Here is a 20519-nt window from a genome sequence, read left to right as displayed (position 1 = left end):
AAAGAAAGATACATATATAAGTGTATACATGTATCGATATCTATATATATATATATATATATATATATATTATTTTTATATTTTGTGTCAGTCATTTCAGAAAGTGAAACTCATGTTTTATAGATTCATCATAACAGAGTGAAATATTTCAAGCTTTTATTTTTTGTAATTTTGATGATTATAGCTTAGAGATAATGAGAAACCAAAACTCAGTGTCACAGAAAATGAGAATATTTCACAGCCATCGTTTGGTACCTGTGTCAGTGTGGGCAGGAGTCGAGTCCTGATGAGAAATAATACCAGCATCTCCATAAAACTCATCAGCAGACGGAAGCATGAAGTCTCTAAAATGTCCTACTAGATGTTGCGTGGGCTGTGGACTTCAGAAAACACATTGGACCAACACCAGCAGTGGACATGCCCCCAAACCATCACTGACTGTGGAAACTTCACTCTGGACTTGAAGCAACATGGATTATGTTCCTCTCTACTCTTCCTTCAGACTCTGGGACCTTGATTTCCAAATCATGAACATTTACTTTAATCTGAAAAGAGGACATTGGACCTCTGAGCAACAGTCCAGTTCTTTGTCTCCTCAGCAGGTAAGATGCTTCTGACGTTGTCTCTGGTTCAGGAGTAGCTGGACTTGTGGAACAAGACAATTGTAGCTCATGTCCAGGAGTTAATCAGCTGATTAGGGTGTGACACAATATTGAACGGCTTCACAATATTCAAATTTTCTTTGGATCCACCTGTACAATAACACATGTTATGATCGAATAAGAACTAATAAGCAGACAACCTTTTTAGCACTGATAAATAAATCATATTACACCTTGCAGGTGTCACACATATCCACTGAAAAACAAATTCTCGCAATAAAATACAACTTAGTCTAATTTCCTACATTATCACCACTAGTCTTCTGTCTTAGTGTGATTCATCATTTTTTAAATTAATTTTAAAACACTGTCCGCCTCCAGCTCTATTTAGACAAATTTGCTTAAGTGAAGCTTTTGAGTCAAGCGTTTGTTTTCTGATATTGTCACAGAAAGACAAAGTGACAGTTAATTATCGAAAATCTGTGGACTGTTTAAAGGATTTAGATTTGTAGAGGCCTTTTGACTAGCAGTAAATCTGTCTGCTGTGTGCTGCAGATTACATTTATCTGAAGTTGCAGCTGGATAAACTCATCAAACAGCAACAATTAGTAATATGTGTGTGTAAAAATGAAGATAATGTTTTTATGGTTTACTGTAATGTTGAAATATTATTTAGAAACCACAATTAGGTTTGATTTGTTTCTGTTTGAAAGCTTGTTGCTTGATTTAGGAAGGTCTATGTGTGAAAATAAACTTTAGCATTACGTTACCATATTTCTAAATACAAAATAGGAAATGCTTGAATACTGGAAAAATAATTTCAGAATGTAGAACTCTCTAAAGCAAAGCAGGGTGTTATCTCAAAGGGGATATTTGTGGAATTGTTAGTCTTTCTGTTTCTTTTTTTTCCTTCTTTTCTTTTGTTTACAGCTCCCTCAGCTTCTGTCTCACTGATCAGACCTGCCCTTACTGACGGCCTTGCGGTTATGCTGCCAGCGCTCTCATTTGCGCTGCCTGACCTTGTTTGCAGCTTCAAGACAAGCTTCTTGAATCCCCGATGTTTTTCCAGCCGTGCATCTTCCCTGGTTTATAAGTTTTCATTTTATTCTTTTTTTTTTTCCAGTATCTTTTGAACAAATCTTATTTTCCATAGAAGAGTCAACACTTGTTGCCTCTTGAAGTCTTGCTGCCCCCCCACCTCCCACCCAACAGCATCGCCTTTCTCTGCGTCTGGCTCTGAGTGGCAGAGAGGAGCAGAGTATGCAGGTAATCGTGTCAACTCCTGAAGTGAGTCAGAGTAAACGGTGCAGTAAAACATCATAAAATGGCGCATGCATGACTCACGTCATCTCCAAACGCAAGCAGGCTGATGAAGGGCTAATGCTTTGCCTTATCAACTAACAGAAATGGAAATGGAAACATTTGTGCTTGAGACATTTTGAAGGTCTCTCAAAGTGTTTTTACTTGGATATTTGCTGCTTGTCAGCATTTTTTGTTTGCCTTTTTTCAAGTTTGTCACCTTACTAGGTTTTAGATGTATTTATTTTTTTAATCCACTCCACTCTGACTTATAAATTATTCAAACATAAATGACTCTTGACTTTAAGCAATCATCCAAATTAAAAAAAAAAAAAAATATTGAACTTGGATAAAATTAGAAATTAATCATTTGCAAAATGTTGAATGGTTTAATTTCTAAATGTCAGACAACAAAACAATTTTTCCCTTTTTACATTGTATACATGCATTTCATACAATGCAAGTTTTTATTTTTTATTTTTATTGACTGACAGATTTTTTTATGTATTAAAGCACATCTATGTCAGTGTTTCATTGCAAGGCTTCTTCTACTTCTACTTTATTTATTTTTATTTGTTTTATCCTTTTACTTTACAGGTAGAGAGTCAATTTATGAAATGTTTTGTCAAACAGTTCTCCCTTTCATAAAAATGTTATGGACAGAAAATATATATTGATCGATTGAATTATTGCTTCTCTCTGCTAGTGGTGCCACTACTTCAATTTGGATGTCTAACAAGATAAAGTTGCTTAGAATTACTGCTGATTCAATCTTTAAAAAAAAAAAGGCTGAGCTGAGACAAGACTTTTGGCTGTTCTGTTGAATATTACATGGTGATTGTTGGCCTTAGTGTTTTTATAGTGTTTCGTCTAACAACTTTTCTTTCAGCTTTTCTCCCTTCAGGGATCTTCACAGCAAGTCCTCCTCCTCCATCTCCCTCAGCCCTCTGCATCCTTTGTCCTCACTCCAACTACCTCCATGTCCTCTCTAACTGCATCCATATATCTCTTCTTTGTCTTTTTTCCTAGCAGCTGCTTTTCTAACATCCTTCTACCAATATACCTACTGTCCCTCCTCTTGACTTGTCCAAACTATCTCAGTCTGGCGTGTAACTTTATCGCCCAGTTGTTCAACCTGTGCTGTACTTCTGATGACATCATTCCAGTGCTTAATTTGAACCGGATCCTGCTGGAACAAGATCTGGGAACTCTCTTATTTTGTCTGGGTGTGTTCCGGCTATGGTGGCCTTAAGGTGCAAATGAACAACATTTGAAAAAAACAAAATCACAACAACATTTGAAAAAAAAATAACGGTATTACATTTGAAAAAAATCTGAATTACATTAAGTCAAAGTGGAAGTAGCCAAAGCGGAAGTGGCCAAAGCAGAAGTGGCCGGAATCACTTTAGAAAAAAATTGAATTACATTAAGCCAAAGCGGACGTGGCCGAAGCATAAGTGGCCCAAATCCATCCTTCTGTTTTGGGTCACGGTGGTCAATGGTGCCCATGTCCAGCAATTACTGTGCGAGGGGTGGGGTACACCCTGGACAGGTTGCAAGTCCATCACAGGGACACATAGAGACAAACGAGACAAACAACCATACACTCTCTCACTCACATCTAGGAACTATTTAGAGTTACCAATCAGCCTAACATGCATGTTGGAAAGCTTTGCAGAGAGTGGTGAAGGCTGCACAGGAGACTGTCGGAGTCAGCCTCCCCACCATCACAGACATCTACACCTCCAGATGCAGGAAGAGGGCTACCTGCATCATGAAGGACCTCACTCACCCAGCACACACACTTTTTGCCCCACTCCCCTCAGGAAGGAGGTTGAGGAGCATTAAGTGTAGAACCACTAGACTGAGGAACAGCTTCTACCTTGAGGCTGTTAGACTCATGAATCTCTAACTAGAATAATCACTGTGAAAAACCATATCATGTTGCTGCTGATCTGTTTCATGTTGCTGCTGATCTGTTTAAATGTTGATGTGTTCATTCGTGCACATCCACTCACACAGACTCATGTTCATGTTTGTGCTGACGTTCAATGTTTTTATGTTATGAGTGCTTAGTGTATATTTAGTTGATGTTTTTCTTAGTTCATATATTAGATGTTATTACTGTTTTTCTTTTACATTTTATTGTTGGATGTAACTGGGACCCTGTGTACATAATTTCGCTCCACCACATGTACCACATGAGGTGCGAATGACAATAAAGAAACTCTGACTCTAAAAGTGGGGGGGTCCAAATGAACGTTTTTGGAATGTGGGGGGGGGGGGGACTTGTCCCCTTCACATATAATGGTTGCGACTCCTATGCCCTGTACTCCTCACAACATTCTTCCTTCCTCAGCTTCCACCATTTGCCCAGCTTCTCAGATTTTACTATTTATTTCTTCTTCACAACAACAGTCATTCTCACACAGCCATATGATGCTATGGTGCATAACCACTGACATCATTTAGCATTAGACATTCTGCTTCAACCTTCAAGCACAAACAGTATCCTCCCCTTGAACCACCAAAGGAAAATTAAGAATACTCTTTGGTAAACCTGGACATTCTAGAACATACACAAGTTCACCAGTAACCTGTATCCTGACACATGTAATGAGCTATATGCTATAAAAGTGGAGGACTAAAACAGAAATTGTATGACACATGCAGAGGTATGTCAAAACTTACCATACTTGCATTGTAATAAAGATCAGTGCAACAAACTATATATCAATATATACGTTGGATTTTTTCTTTTTTTTTTTTTCTCAAACATCATCACTATGTACAAAAAAGATAAAGCGTAAAGCAAGTTCTACAAGTATTTGTAAAACATACAGAATGTGCTTCATTAATTTGAGATGCATTTTTTTCATACATAGGAGTTGAGACATTTTTTTTTTTTTTTTTACCCATCAGGCCATACCACCTGTAACCCTAAGGCTGCAGATTTGAGCCCAGGTTGTGTCAGGAAGGGCAGAAGGCATAAAACAATTGCCAAATCTTTCATCCGAGTTTGCTTGGTATCATGACCCCTACAGAAAGGATCAGTGGAAAGAAAAACATGAAATACCACCTGTAAATTACAAGATTGACACAGATGATTTTTTTTAAGAATCACAAAAACAATGCAGTGAACATAAATAAATACTATTTAAATAAATAATAAATAAACAAACAAATAAATAAATAAAATATTTTTTTGGTATAGATTTTCCACTGCTTTGAACTTAGCACTAATAAAGCAGTGTGGTTCATGTTGCGAAACACCAGAAACAAAGGCAATACACATCAAAAGAAAACTAATATTCCTAAAAAAGTACTTCACACTGTATTAAAAAAAAAACATATTTTTCATGCTCATTAGAATTAAACACACTTTTAAATTGCCTCATGTAATAGATTTTCATGCACATTTACACATTGTTAATATTCCACAGCCCTTTAGTTTTAGTTTTTAGGTTTTTGTTGTAATAGAAAAAAGGAAGAAAAGTGGCTCAAGATTTTTCTGCAATAATGTAAACTCTGGGGTTTATTTTAATTATTGCCATAACATCACAGTTTACAATATTTTTTACGTTTTGTAATATGACATAAAAGGTGGCTATTTGTGTTCTCAGTTCAGTGTTTCTTTTAGTTTAGCAAACTTTATAGTTAACTCCAGAGCTTAATTTGAGTTAGATCCTGCTGGAACAGGATCCAAGAACGCTCTTATTTTGACAGGGTGCATTCCGGTAACAGTTTGATTTGGATCCGGTAACTCTCAGGCTTACTAATAATAAAGTTACGAAAAAATATGACTGCCTTGAATCAATAAAACTTATACTGGATATGTAAACTGAAACTAATTACATAAACACTAATTTTAAACACAACAGTCACTAACGAGATTCTTAATATCACATATCAGCTGCCATATCAAGTGAGCATTTCCGCTTCTACCATTAAAAAATCTCTGCCCCTAAAAGTCCAAAGTCATTGTACAATTTTATAAAAAATAAAAACTCAAAAATATAATTAAAGATCACAACTAAATTGCAAATCAGTTTGACAATTTAAGTTGGTCAATAATAAAATTTTGATTATTTATAAAAAAATACAACAAGAGAAATGTTTGTGTATTATTCACATTACATATCATAACAACAGCACAAATTTGTCAAAATAAAGGCAATCAAAATGTCCAAAACAGTCCAATTTACTTTTATAAAAAAAAAAAAAAAAAAAAAAAACTTCTTATTGTCCTTAGTTGGACAACTGAGAATTGAAGCTCCTCAAGGAAGTGGCAATTGAGAGTGGAGCTGGAGTGAGCAAGAGGTGGGGGTGAGTGCCGAGCTAACCAAGCAGTCATATGTGGGCAGGAGCCACAGCCACCCGCCATGAACAGACAGAGGAGGCGCCAAGAGGTTTCACATGTGGAGTCGGACAACAATGAGCAGGACAGTGAATTCAGCGGAGAACAAACAGGCTCTGAACCATTAGGATAGAATGCTTGACAGAAGTGGAGTGTTTACAAATGTACTTAAAAGTAGATGTTTACACCAAAACACAGGAAATCACATCTACATTATTCATTGAAAATTTTCTGGGGGATGACTCCTACATGCACTGCTTTGTCCATGAAAATTCGAGGCAAGGCTTGTTGCATTGGCCTCATGCATACAGGCTACAAGTGGGACTTTGACAATGTCATAGAAAAAAAAAAATGCAGATGTGATAGCAATTGCAGGAGAGCACCCCAGCCTAGATTGCCTTCAAACTAAAAGAGGCTTGTTTTTGTTGTTGTTTGTTATTGTTGTTGTTGTTGCTGTTTCACATTTGCCTCTATTCGACCATGTTCTTTATTGGTTGTGTCATAGAGAACGTTGCAGGGTGGTCATCCAGTGTAAAGTTGGCTTTAGCATTTGGTGAATTTAACATTTGGCTGACATTTACTTTACATATATTGAGGTTCTTAAGCACAGTTGGACTATTCAACAAAGCACCATGTCTTTCAAAAGTCTTTGGGAACAGACCACTGAAAAACGTTCACAATTGCAAAAAGTGTGGCACCTAAAACAAAAGACCTTCTAGTGGAAGGTGCCTGCAAAAGTCAGACAGGAGGAAAAATAAAAAAGCAGAGCAACACCAAAACAAAGACATGTCATCATAATGACATGTAAAATGCTTACCTCTAAGAAAAAAAAAAATGTTCATGTTTTATTATTTTTCTTTTTTGTTTAATTACCATGACACAAAACTGATTTAATAAAAAGAGATATGTGAAACAATAACAATTGTTGTCAAACTAATGATTGTTCTTAGTGTCAACTCATGTACGTTTTTTTGTTTTCTATTTTTAGTCATTTATATGGGAGGGCAGCTGCTGGGCAAGATTCAATTATTCATGACATTTTACATGAAACATAACTGGTGCACCTCTCCAGAGAACTTTTCATTCACGGCATACGTCAACATAGTGATGACCACTCCAGTTTACTTCACAAGTATAACTGTGGAACTAAACTGCTCATTTACCTACACGAGAGAAGTAATTTAAAGTAAAGAAAAATGTTTGAGAATGTGAAAGTTTCATTCAATCAAGTAATCGTTCAAGACAGCCTTGAACATATAAGCAGAAATACTGCATGCCTTATGAAATTGTATTGCATATGTTGCTTTAGACTGAGCATTCTTGCACATGTCTTTACCTTTTATATAAACAATGTCTGAAACTTTGTTTTTCTTCTTGAACCACAAAGCAATTTTTGAAAAGGCATCAAAAGTAATTGCGCAATAACTGATCCATGTTGCATTTCTGTTCACCGTAATAAAAGACATAAATTTCTTAAGACGTTTATTGTTATAGCAACCATAGTGCTGTCTTTCTAGAAGCATACAGGTCCCAGGTGTATGGTGAATTATATCGAGAACACATGTAGCTTGAGGAACATTGCTATTTGAACGTATTTAATTGGAGACTGCATTTCAAGACAGCCAGCCATGCCGCCGGTTTTATTCTAATTGCCAGCAGCAACGCACTTAATGAAGCAAGTGGTGAAGAGTGTGGGTAAAAGACTGAGAGTGACCAGGTTTCCAAGGCAACAGCAGCAGTCGCTGAGTAGTGGTTTCATCTTGAGGAAAAGGATGCAGGAGAGTAGTGTTTCCCTGCAGTACTTCCTGCAGCTTCATCCTGGAGAAGTAGAAATATAAAGTAATAGATGCATTTGTGTAGCTGTTTCATGGTTGAAAATTGTACACCAACCTGTTAGAGTAAAAGCTAAATCCACCAGAGAAACAATTTTCCTCAAAAGTTCAGACTTGTGTAGACCACTTCTGAAGAACAGAAGTGCCCTTTCTCACAAAGTAACTCTGCTGGGACAGAACACTGAAGTCTTGCTGTCTTAAGGTTTAAACAAAGAAACAAGCAGGTTTTTTTTCCTGCCTGGTTATCTTGCTGATATGTATCTCTCCTGGGCGTTGCAACTGAGGGGAATGTGGGTGTTGTAACACTCACACTTTTGCAGAAACATTTCAACCCCCTCTTTTATTTTGGTGGGAAAAAAAAAAATTTAGAATCAAGAAAAAGAAAAAAAAAGCAGTATGGTATTTTTTTAAATTTTTATCTGAAATAACACACATACCAGGATATAATAAGTACACCAATCTGTGGGGAAGGGGACAAAAAATAAATACATTGGCAAGTGAACCTTGATGGGCAAGAGACTGGTATGTAACTGAAATGGCGTGCTCATATCAGAGTCAACAACAAAAGTATCCTCTGGTTACCAGAGTATCAGCATTCTTAAAAATAATAGGCCTAACTTGTAAGATTTATGCATTTTAGCACATTTTAGAAGGGAGTCTGGGCATTTTTAAAGCAATGCTTTGTCCAAAAGTTAGCACCCCATGTCAGCATCTCATTAAATGAACTGTACTTATACAGCATAGCACCTTTCTATCTAAGCAAGATACTCAAAGCACTTTACACCACAATCTGTGCCCTCTTTTACCCATTCATACAGCATTCCTGCATTCTGGTGTATTTTAATGGTTTGTTAAACATCTATGTTTACCTACATATGTAAACACTTGATTCAGTAATTTTTAGAGAAGTATCCTGACTAGACCTCTACAAAGCTAATTGAACAAATCATTCTGAAGAGACTAATCAGTGCTTTATCACATTCATACACTGATGGGCCACACATCAGAGGCAATGATGGGTTCAGTGTCTTGCCCATGGACACTTTGGCATGTGACTGCTGGTGGATTCGAACCCCCAACTCTTGCATTGGAGGGCGACTGCTCTAACCACTCAGCCACAGCTGACCCATTAGTTGTTACATCAGTCTTATAGAGACTGCAGATAACACAATTCTTAATCCTAGTTAGGCTAATGGCTAGCCGACAAGGGCTCATTTTATGCTGTGTTTCTGGCTTATAAAACTGGTGTTAAAAATGGTATACCAGCACAAAAGAATGCTAATTTAGCTACTATTGCACTTCTACACTTTTGCATGGCACCATTTGTTTAGTTTGTCATTGTTTTCTCATGTGAGTAATGTTTGTGTCTGTATACAAATGTAATGTAAATGTGCAGAGCATAAACAGTTCGATGCCAACGGTGCTGAGGCTGCTGAATGTATCAGTCCACCGGGAGGTGAGTAAACTGACTAGACCATCTGATCAGGTGGACTGATAGGTGGATCACACTGACTAGAAAAGAACTGTAGCAAAACTACTTGATGTGCCACTACCAAGTGGCAATTTAAATTAAAAAATGTGAATGTTCAAAATTAAGTTCCTACATGTACCTATTGGTTAGGTTATTTGTTATGAATGTTAAAGCTGGATGGTATTTTCCAAGCTTGCAGCAGAGAGAGAGATAAACGTACCACACTCTTTAATCCTGAACTGAAAAAGGTCACTGGATAGGAAGTGAAATGTCTTCAACTACAGAACAAAAGTCCACTAGCTTTGTGTGTGTGTATTTTTATTTTTGTTGTTGTTGTTTTGTATTCTTATGGCTCACCATGTCCTGGATGACTGAGATGTCTTGGTTGACTATGTCAACAATATAATGTTACTATAGTATAATATTTGAATTAAATTTACTCTTTTATTTACTTTACAGTTAGGCTAATATACTTTGCACACCACCAATCAAAATGTACATCTATCCATCCATTTTATGTTTCCTGCTTTTCATTTCTGGGTCGTGGGGCAGCTGGTGTCCATCTGCAGCTGTCTAGAAAGGTCACAAGTCCATCCCAGGGAAAGACAAAAGAGACACATCCAAACCATTCCCACTCTCACTCACACCTTGAAACAATTTAGATTTACCAATTAATCATACTGCTGATCTGCTGGGAGGAACTGGAGAACCTGGAGAAAACCCACACATGCACAGGGAGAACATGATAATACATTGGCATCAGAAGCATTTGTAAGGTGTGTGTGTGTGGGGGGGGGGGGGGGGACTGGGGGGGGGATCTGGGGGTCCTCCCCCAGAAAATTTTGAATAAAGTAGATAGCATTTCCTGCATTCTGGTGTATTTTAATGGTTTGTTAAACATCTATGTTTACCTACATATGTAAACACTTGATTCAGTAATTTTTAGAGAAGTATCCTGACCAACAGCTCTCCTTGTATAAATAGAACATGCTCCGCTTCTCTCACACATCCTTATCCCCACAGCCTGGTTGACAACTGCCAGCACCAACGTAGTGATAAACTAGCAGCGCACAATACAGAGGTCCTAGTTAAGCTGCTACAGACATAGCGTTCCACTTCTCTCACACATTCTACCCCTCATCCCCACCCAAGTCAACAACTGCCAGCATTAAAATAGCGCTCAACTAGCACTCAACACAGAGGTGTCTACCCCTCCTCCATGTGCTCTCTCAACTAAAAACCCCATAAGAGATAAGCTTCCTGTCAAGGCAGATGACCAAAGGGAAACACTGCATGTGTGGTGAGTTGTTGTAGGCGACCAGGAAAACCTGTACTGGACTTGTAGTGGTTCGAGTATTCTTCTATTAATCAAGTGGAATGGATTTGTTTCCAAAGAATTGGAAACAGTGCTAGGTGAAATAATATTTCATGGTAAATGTGGGGGTCCAGACAAATATTTTTTTAATGTGAGGGGACACGTCCCCATCCATCCATTAACCCATCCATTATCTTTTACCCGCTTCTTCCTTTTTGGGTTGCGGGGGTCACTGTTGCCCATGTCCAGCCATCACTATGTGAGAGGCAAGGTACACCATGGACAGGTCTCCAGTCCATCACAGAACCACATAGAGACAAACAACCATTCACTCTCGCACTCACACCTAGGGACAGTTTAGATTTACCAATCAGCCCAACATGCATGGTTTTGGTCTGTGGGAGAAAACCGGAGTGCCCGGAGAAAACCCACGCATGCACGAAGAGAACATGCAAACTCCACCCAGAAAGGCCCCCGGACTGGCATTTGGATTAGGGTATTGCTCGCTAAGAGGCAGCAGCTCTACCAGCTCTACCAGTTGTGCCACTGTGCTGCCCTGGCACATGTCCATTTCACAAATAAGTGATGCGATGCCTATGTGCTAACATCACAAATAAAGGCTAGGATGCAAATCTGCAACTCGATCACTGTGAGGAGTTAGGAAGCTCTAACAATGATCATACCTAAAGTATTTATACAAATTTAGCTATGGTGGTAAATAGTGTAGTGAGTCATTACCAAATACTAGGTTTAATAGTGCCACAAGTTATCACCTGGTGTTGTGACAGACCGAAAAAATCAACTCTCAAACAAATACAGGTAATTAGACAATTGCCCGCATTTTGTGGTAACAATAACCACAGTCCCACTTGAGAAGCAGTCTCTTCACCATCTTCATTTTTTTTTCTGGTTTTGCAGGAATATTCATAAAGTTATTTAGAATATTTGCAGCATTTCCAACTTTTTGTGGATTTTTTAAAATTTAGTTTTACTTAATTTCATGTTGTTGTTGTTTTTTAGTTTTATATTATGTTTATTTATTTCACTGCAGATGGTATTCTGTATTTAATTTGGCTTCAGGCTTGATTCAACTTTGGTGAGTTATAAGAAAATGGCTCTGATTCTCATTGACCATGGTGTGCATTCATGTGTATCATGTGTTCATGTGTTCCAAGTAGGACACACCATGCCCAGCAGGAAGAAAAAAAAAAAAAGTGCAGCCGATGTGTTGCATTAGCCTAGCAGTCATAATTGGATGAAATAAAACTAAACTTTGCTGAAGGGAATGACGTAAAATCCCTATTGATTAAGGGAAGCTTTCTGTATAACAGGGACATTATGACCTTGTGTGATCCATAATTTTGCCTGTGAAAATAGTTTTCAAGTTCTGCAGGAAAAGATGCTAAACAAACAAACAAGCTGAGATGAAGCCAATAAAGGAGCAAAGGCAAAAAAAGCCGATCATAGACAAGAATTCAATCCAATTTCAAATCTAGTTATTTTTGTTACCTTCAAAATGACTGATTTCTCAATTATCTGAAGAAAAAAAAAAAAAAACAGTCCCATTTACAGTTGCTTAAGGAAAATTGACCAAAATACATGCCATCTCATTAAATTTTAATACTACTTTAATAATTCAGTGTGCTGTGTGTATGACTCATTGATTTGGTTCATTTCAAGATATGTTATGACATAAAAATGCTGTTTGACAAGCATTTTCCATAGGTTTTAAACAATTTTCCATAATTTACTTTACCAGTTGGAGGATTTGGATAGTGTCACAATTTGTTGTTGGTAGGACTTCAGGATGCAATATTACAAGAGCAATCAATGAAAATAAGTTACTTAATAAACAGGAAAAGAAAAAAGGCTGTTGAGCCAGGAAGCAAATGCAAAGAGAAATTATGTCACAAAAAAGTAGAGAGCAAACAAGAAAAAATCAGGAAACACATCAGTATGACAGAGTGAGGAGGGAATGAAAGTTATGTATAAAAGTACTGAGGGAGTAATGAGGTAAGTGGCAACAGCTGGGTCTAATGATTACAAGGAACACATGTAGGATGGGGGGCAGGACTAACAACAGAGGTGACTGAGGAAATATAACTTAATAACTTATAACTTGTTTTATTGCTATACAGTATATGTATTTATTTATTGTTCTGTTGTTTGGAAATCTCCAGTGTTTCACTCATCAAACAACAAAAAATCATACTTCTCAAAATACAATATCACACAATATCACATTTGTAAAAAAATGTAATACAATTTTTTTCGGACTACAAGGCGCTCTTAAAATCCTTTAATTTTCTCAAAAATCTACAGTGAGCCTTATAATTCGGTGCACCTTATGTATTAATTCTGGTTGTGCATATCTGACCTCACACCAATTTTATGTGGAACACCTGAACAATGTTGTGAATTGTGAACGAGTTGAATAAAGTCTGACCTATCTTACTGTTTTGTTTCGCTTAATGCGCCTTATGTATGAAAATATACCCGTTCATTGATATTGTGCCTTATGCGCCTTATAGTCCAAAAAATATGGTAAATGAAAAATGTTTATCCAATGAATCAACAATTGTTCCTTAAGTGTGTTTTTTTTGTTTGTTTGTTTGTTTTATTTGAGAATCAGACCGGTCGTCTCACAATATCTTATGATTAAATATCTCTCAGAATTTTTAAAAAGTGCATTTTTTATATATTTATTCACATTTAATTTCAAGTATTAATATGTAGCTTGCATGAGCTCAGAGGCTGAAATGGTCCAGTCCAAGTATTTGAACAGAGGGTAAAAATGATCTGACAGGTTATTTTTTGAGTGTCTCATTTGTTATAAACAAAAAATAAAATATGTAGAAAATTATTGGTGACTTTTTGAGCAGCAAAGATTAAAATATTAGTAGGATTATATTATAGCCCTGTTAACATGCATATTGAAAACAAAGTAATTTTCCCAAATGATTACAGCTGATGTAAACCATGCATGAACTTGTCTTTTGTGGGATCTCAAGTACTCTTGAGGTCTCCCTACGGACATCAATCCCTAAACAGTCGCTTGCACTGTCTGGGGCAACTATGCATACCACCACCAACTCATCAGCTGATTGATGCTAAACGTGTTAGCTTTAAGCCAATTAACTTAAACTTTTTAAATCAAGCTACATCATACTAATGATGTTTTGCACAGCAAATCACCAGCTCATCTACAGGAGAATTGAACTCTCCTTAAGCAGCATTCAGGCAGCAGGAAGCTGACGCTTTAAACCTCTCAGCAGCTCATCTTATTGCTTCTGTGTTTCACTTGGCTTAGTGTGCTGGATGAATCCGATGACTGGCTGCAGTGCTGCCACTATTAACCCTGTCTGAACTGGGTTTCAGCTATCAGCATCAGATCATGAACAATATATTAATAATTTGAGCTCAGATGATGGCGATGGCTCAGAGTCCACTAGTTGATTCTCATCATTTTAAAAAATTATAATATTTAAAAACAAACAAAAGGCTTTAAGAGTGCATACTCGTGCTGAAGAGAATGCTGTTATATGTGGTAGTAGACCAAGCGTAAAGTTGGTTGAGAGCCCGAAGATGGATAATGACACTTTTCAACAATGAAACTATATAAAATGATTTATCAGTTGATGTCTGCCAAATAAAATGTTAAGTGGATATGATTCGTGAAACAGTATTATGGGCTTGACTGCTCGTGAGATGAGTATGGAGCTATTGATTCACTTCAACATTTTCAAAGCATCATCTTCCTGGCTTCATCTTTACAGGGTTATCAATTACAAAATGATCTCAGCTCTCCCATGCCCATTTCCAGGTGACTCCCATGAATAACAAAACACTTCCATGAAATCCAAAAACAGATAGTTAACATAATTCTGAGACAGCACATCCTTCAAGTTAGATTTTTTTTTTCCCCAGCAGAACATAGAGGCATTAATAATTGATGGAAAGAAAGCCATCCTACATGACAGTGATGAGGAGTCCAACCTATGGACAAACTCCAGCAACAAAAAGGGTCCTGAAGAAGCCAGCTAGAAGTGATTTCACTATAACAATTAATTGAAATACACAACAGTTTTATTTAAATAAAAGAAAATATAACTAGCATCAAAAGATGTGCTTTCTAACATAGAGTTCCCTGTGTAGCTGTAGGGCTACATCCGGGGTGGGCAAACTCTCAGACTCGCGGGCCACACTGAGTTCTAAAATTGGAGCGAAGGGCCGGGCCAGGAACAGACTGATGGAGTGTTTGTGTGATGTTACACCCCAGCACAATAATGCTGCCAGGACACTATTAATTATGGGTGATTCCACCTTCTGTACCACTCAAGCAGCCACTATGTCAGGATTATATGATAGAACAGTGATTGTATTTAAAATTGTGAAATTATTTACTTTGTGGTGTCTTCAGGCCCGAACAACAAACAAAACAAACCACTGTATTTTTTCTTACTCAAAGAAAAATAAATCTCACCAAACCACATCTCTTACGTCACTATGCTAATGGAATACAGGAGAAAAGTCAAAATAAAGTGGCAGCTCACCTCTACAAACTCCTCACAAAACTTTTTACAACTACAGGATCTAAAGTTGATGACAGGTCAGCTGCAGCAGGTTGGGAATGGAAGCAGACATCATCCTCCTTCAGCTCCTCTATGCAGCATCACAACAGAGTGATGGGCAATAATTCACACGATTTGTCTTTCACATTTTTTTTTTTGATAATGCACACACAATTAACAGTTTCACACACACACACAAAGCATGACTTACAGCGATTCCTGATGGATGAAAAATAACATCCTGGTCAAGGTTTTCCTTTCATTTTATCCTGGATTCTTTTCAGCAGACTGACGTTTTTTCCACTTAAATTTGGCGATCTGTCCGTTGTGACACTGAAGTTTACTCCACAGAAGCTTCATTCTCTCGTGACAGCAGATGATTATATAAATCCTCTCTACGTGTTTTTCCTGTCAGAGACTCCAGGGTCAAAAACATTTCCATTATCTCAAAACTGCTGTTAACCCCGCAGATAAAAAAAAAAAAAAAAAAAAAAGGAGATGAGCAGTGTCCTTTATAACGTTCATTCAGTAAACTGTAACTTAAAGGACTCTCTCAGCCTTTTAGCTTATTTTGCTAGCTAAATCTTCATCAAACAGTTCCACAAGTCGAGTCATAGTCCTGCGTGATAAACTGATTTTTTCTAACTTATCTTGGCCCTCTGGACACAATAGACCTGCTTTGTTTTTACCATGTTTCTTTTTAAAAATTGCCATCGGAGAAAGGCTTTCTAGCATAGTTAGCAGTTATCAAAGTGTACCCTTTGAAAACCGCAACAGTTGCATGGCACAAAAACGACCTTTGATTGGACCTCAGTGAAACAATATGTTGTTGTCCACCCCATTTTAAACACTCGGCACTCACTGTACACTTTTCTTTTCTTTGATAAACACATTTTTACAGAGGAGTTTGTAGGGCAAAGTACCAATAAAAGCGTAGAAGAAAAAAATGACTTCTTCTCAATTTGCCTGTAATATACGCCAGTGGCTGTAGTGCGCCTCTACTAGGGAAATGCTGGAACTACAGGTAAAACGACATCAGTTCTTTTCCTATTAATTTCTGTTTTTTAAATATAATTTGAACCAGTGGCAATTTTAGGAAGTTAAAGAATAGCATCAAAACTAATAAACTTAGAAAAGTAAGTTGTGCATTTATTTATTTAGGCAATGAGCTAATAGGAAAGAAATGGAGAGGACAATAGGACCTTTCCAGATCTTGGACCTTTTTGACCTCCCTGCTGTTGCTGGAGTAAGAAGCTAATTAAATGAGTTGAGTTTGAGGTTTAGCTTGTATAACAGTTGTTTAAACCATTCTAATTTATTGCATTTTTTTTATGAGTACTGCATCCACATTAAATTATGAGGCACCACATTTAAGCTGCCTGTATACCCAGAAACGTTGGCAATGTGTAGTCATTTTAAATTATCTGTAAGCTGTAATCAGTAGAAATGTGCTGAAATGGCTGTAAAGCAACTTCAGAGTTATTCACATCTACATCAACACTGAAACCTTTATTCTGGTGCCTAAAGTTTCCTCCAGGTGCAGCAAACCTCCTTTAAACCCATATGGTGAATCCTACTCATGCTGCTTTCTATTACGAAAAAAGAATTGCTTACTTTGACATCAGGTTTCAGGGTGAGAGACCTTTGCTGTCTTGGGACATCCAAGAAACAAACTCATCAGACAGGGATTGTAGCTTTGCCATGTTGTGGCAGGACCCATCCTTCACACACAGAGGTGCTGGGACTTTTCTCAACTTCCGAATAGTTCCCTTTTATACTTTATTTTTGTATCCCTTCAAGACAAAGAAAGATATCCAATACACCTATGATTTCAGGATTCCATGTTCTCTCTAAGGTTTTACTTGAGTATGCTTTGAGGCAGCCCTTCTCCCACATTTCTAAGGTGCTTTGTTGTCAGTGATGCACATCCTTCTGCCTCAACCAAGAACTACTAATAAGGCTGACTGGAAGAAAAGATCATGCACAATACCCATGTCCAAAAACAAATGACAAGTTAAACAGAAATATATCAGATATCAAGAAATCTGTTTACATGAGTACATTAGTCAATGTTCATATATGCATTTGTGTGTTTTTTAGACTGTGTATAACTGTGTACTATGTAAATATTGTGATTGGCTACTGTTGTCAGATCTCAATTAGACTTATGAGTTGGTGTTTAAAATATCATACTGTAGTCCCGTACACTGAAGCCCTGCGATAAATGAAAAACCACAAAGTAGGAATAGTAGTGCAAATAGTAAGTAGTAGTTTATTTTAGTATTGGGGCAGCTGTGGCTGAGTGGTTAGAGCAGTCATCCTCCAATGCAAGAGTTAGGGGTTTGAATCCACCAGCAGTCACATGCTGAAGTGTCCCTGGGCAAGACAATGAACCCCTTATAGCCTCTGATGTGTGTCCCATCAGTGTATGAATGTGATCTAAAGCACTGATTAGTCTCTTTAGAATTATTTGTTCAGTTATCTTTGTAGAGATGTAGAGTGCTGTATGAATGGGTAAATGAGGCACAGATTGTAGTGTAAAGCGCTTTAACTATCTTGAAATAAGATAGAACGGCGCTATATATGTACAGTCCATTTACCGTATTAGAATGTCATGATTTCAGCTCCCTGCCTCATTTGCTCTTTGCCACCATCAAGGACTCTTAGCCACGCCCACTTCTCCGCTCTGCACGGAGAACAGCTGATCAGCTGCAGCAGGAAGTTTATCCTGCAGTAAGGGCTGCACAAAGGTGTATGAGGAAGCTTTTTCTGCAGCTCAGGGATGCACAAATGTGTAGCAGGTGCTAAATAATTTAAAATAATTTATTTTAAATAAAAATTTCATGTAGATCGTGCAGCTCATCCATCAATCAGCCAATTGTGTGTCATGTCAAATTTTATTTTGAAAAACCACAATAGAGCGAGTCTGCGAAAAGCGAACCGCAAAGTAGTGAGGGACTACTTTATTGCTAAAACACTTAAACATTCTTTATCATTAAGATACCTTATACAGTTTCTCTTCAAATGTAAAATAGTAAGATCAGTTCAACCTGTTAGAGCATATTTTACCATGAACACGATGCAACACAGTGTAGGATTCCTGGATTTTCTCTGCCACTTACTCTCTCCACAGCTAATCACCACCTGATTCACCTCACTTGTTGCTGACTGAGGAGGATTAATCTGAAAACTCCTGCCAGATATCTCTTCAGTGCTGGGACATCAACTGGCATTCGGTAATTCATGGACAGCCAACAAAACCTTTAATTACTGCTGGTTCATACCTGTTGTGGTTTTCTCTATGGACTTCCATGTCCTACTTATCCAAGTCTTTCCAAAGACCTCCTTGCTCCTTCATGGCACACTTGTGTATCAACGTTGTTCCATCAACCAACATCTGCAAACATTTCAACCTGTGTCGACCTGCTCCTCTCTCCACCAATACTCGCCTCAACTTGGATCTCCAGAAAACCCAGGTTCTCTCCTCCTCTTTGCTGACTTCTTCTACAAAACACAACAATAAGATATCAGCTACTGTTTCAAAAGATCATTCTGCAACATTAGTTCCCAATTACTCACCTTCTCCTTGTCTTCGCTTTCAACCCTGAACCCCTTGCTGCACCTGTAAATAAAGATCACTTTATTTTTGCACTTCTGACTCTGTCATCCTTCTCAGTCTGCTTACCTTGGAGTCGACATTAATATAATCATGATACACAGTACTGTTTAAAATATACATCAAGATGCAACAGATTGAAAAGTTCAAAAGACAAAGGAGTGAAGTATTTGTGAAACAGGTGCATTTCAGTGCCGGCACTGGAGCTTCTCCTTCTGTTTGCTATATACTGTTGCTACTTGAAAGAGGCAGCCTGTTGGAGTTTATGCCTTTTAATATCAAGGGTGATTGTGTCTTGGTTGTATGATGTTTTGAGCACAAGAATCCAGACTGAACAGGAAGAGATGAAAGAAAATGTATTTGTATTTCTAAAGCAAAAAAAAAAAAAAAAGGCTGATGTGGCAAAAAAATTCAAAAATTTCAGGAGTGGTACAAGGAGGTACAAAGCGTCACCAGGATGCACAGAGAAAAAAACAGACATGGTGTCAGGGGATTTTTGGTCAAGGATGTTTATCATTAACTAATGTTAAATTAATAGTTATTAATTAGTTAAGTAATTAATGAACAATGCGTGTGAGTTCAGAGAGTTATTTTCTCTCTCAGAGGAGCTGATTTGATCCTGCATGTACAGCCCAGAGGCTGAGATCATTATGGACTGTCTGTGTACTGTGATAGCTAATAAGTATGTATTATATAAAAACAATTCTCGCACACTGTCCGGTGCTGATTCTCGCGACCGGACTTCAATGATGCATCTATATAAGCCTGTGAGTGAAGTCTGTCCTTGCAAGTGAAAACTGGTTAAATATCTTCTCGTGTCCTCTTGTGGCTTGTTTCAGTAATTACGATGAATAGAGGATATTTTTTTTTTATCCAAGACAGGGTTCCAGTAGTGAATATGGTAAACGGTTAGGTTTAAGGTGACAGGGAGAAGGTGTGAGTGGGTGTGACAGGAATTAGACGCAGGAGCTGAATTGAGAAACAGTACTGGGAAAAACTGAATAGAGGCAAAAGAAAACACAAATAAATAAAATACAGAAAAAAACACTAAAAGGAATCAACACAAAAGACTATTAAAACAAACTAAAAACACACATACAGTGATCCCTCATCTACCGTGGGGGTTATGTTCCAGAGACCCCCGCGGTAGGTGAAAACCAGCAAAGTAACGGCGTTATATTAATTTTATTATTCATATCAGTGCTTCCCCTAGAAAACTTGCCATGGCGGGGTGCTTATCTCGTTTGTATTTTTTGTAGACGGGGGTTGGGTGTGGAGAGACATCTGAACCGCGCAGTGTTTGTACTGACAGTTATTGAGCAGGTGGGGAGGGGGGGATCAGCGTGAGCGATGCCTTCCTCTTTCTATCTAGCGCACCTGTGTTGTGCACAGCTAGCTTAGCACTACGTTAGTACTAGGGGGGGGTACACAGCAGATGTGATCCCATCTGCTGTGT

This window comes from Nematolebias whitei, chromosome 14 (assembly GCF_014905685.2).
Source record: "Nematolebias whitei isolate Nwh7 chromosome 14, NemWhi1, whole genome shotgun sequence".
Classification (NCBI taxonomy): domain Eukaryota; kingdom Metazoa; phylum Chordata; class Actinopteri; order Cyprinodontiformes; family Rivulidae; genus Nematolebias; species Nematolebias whitei.
This window is presented reverse-complemented; position numbering follows the sequence as displayed.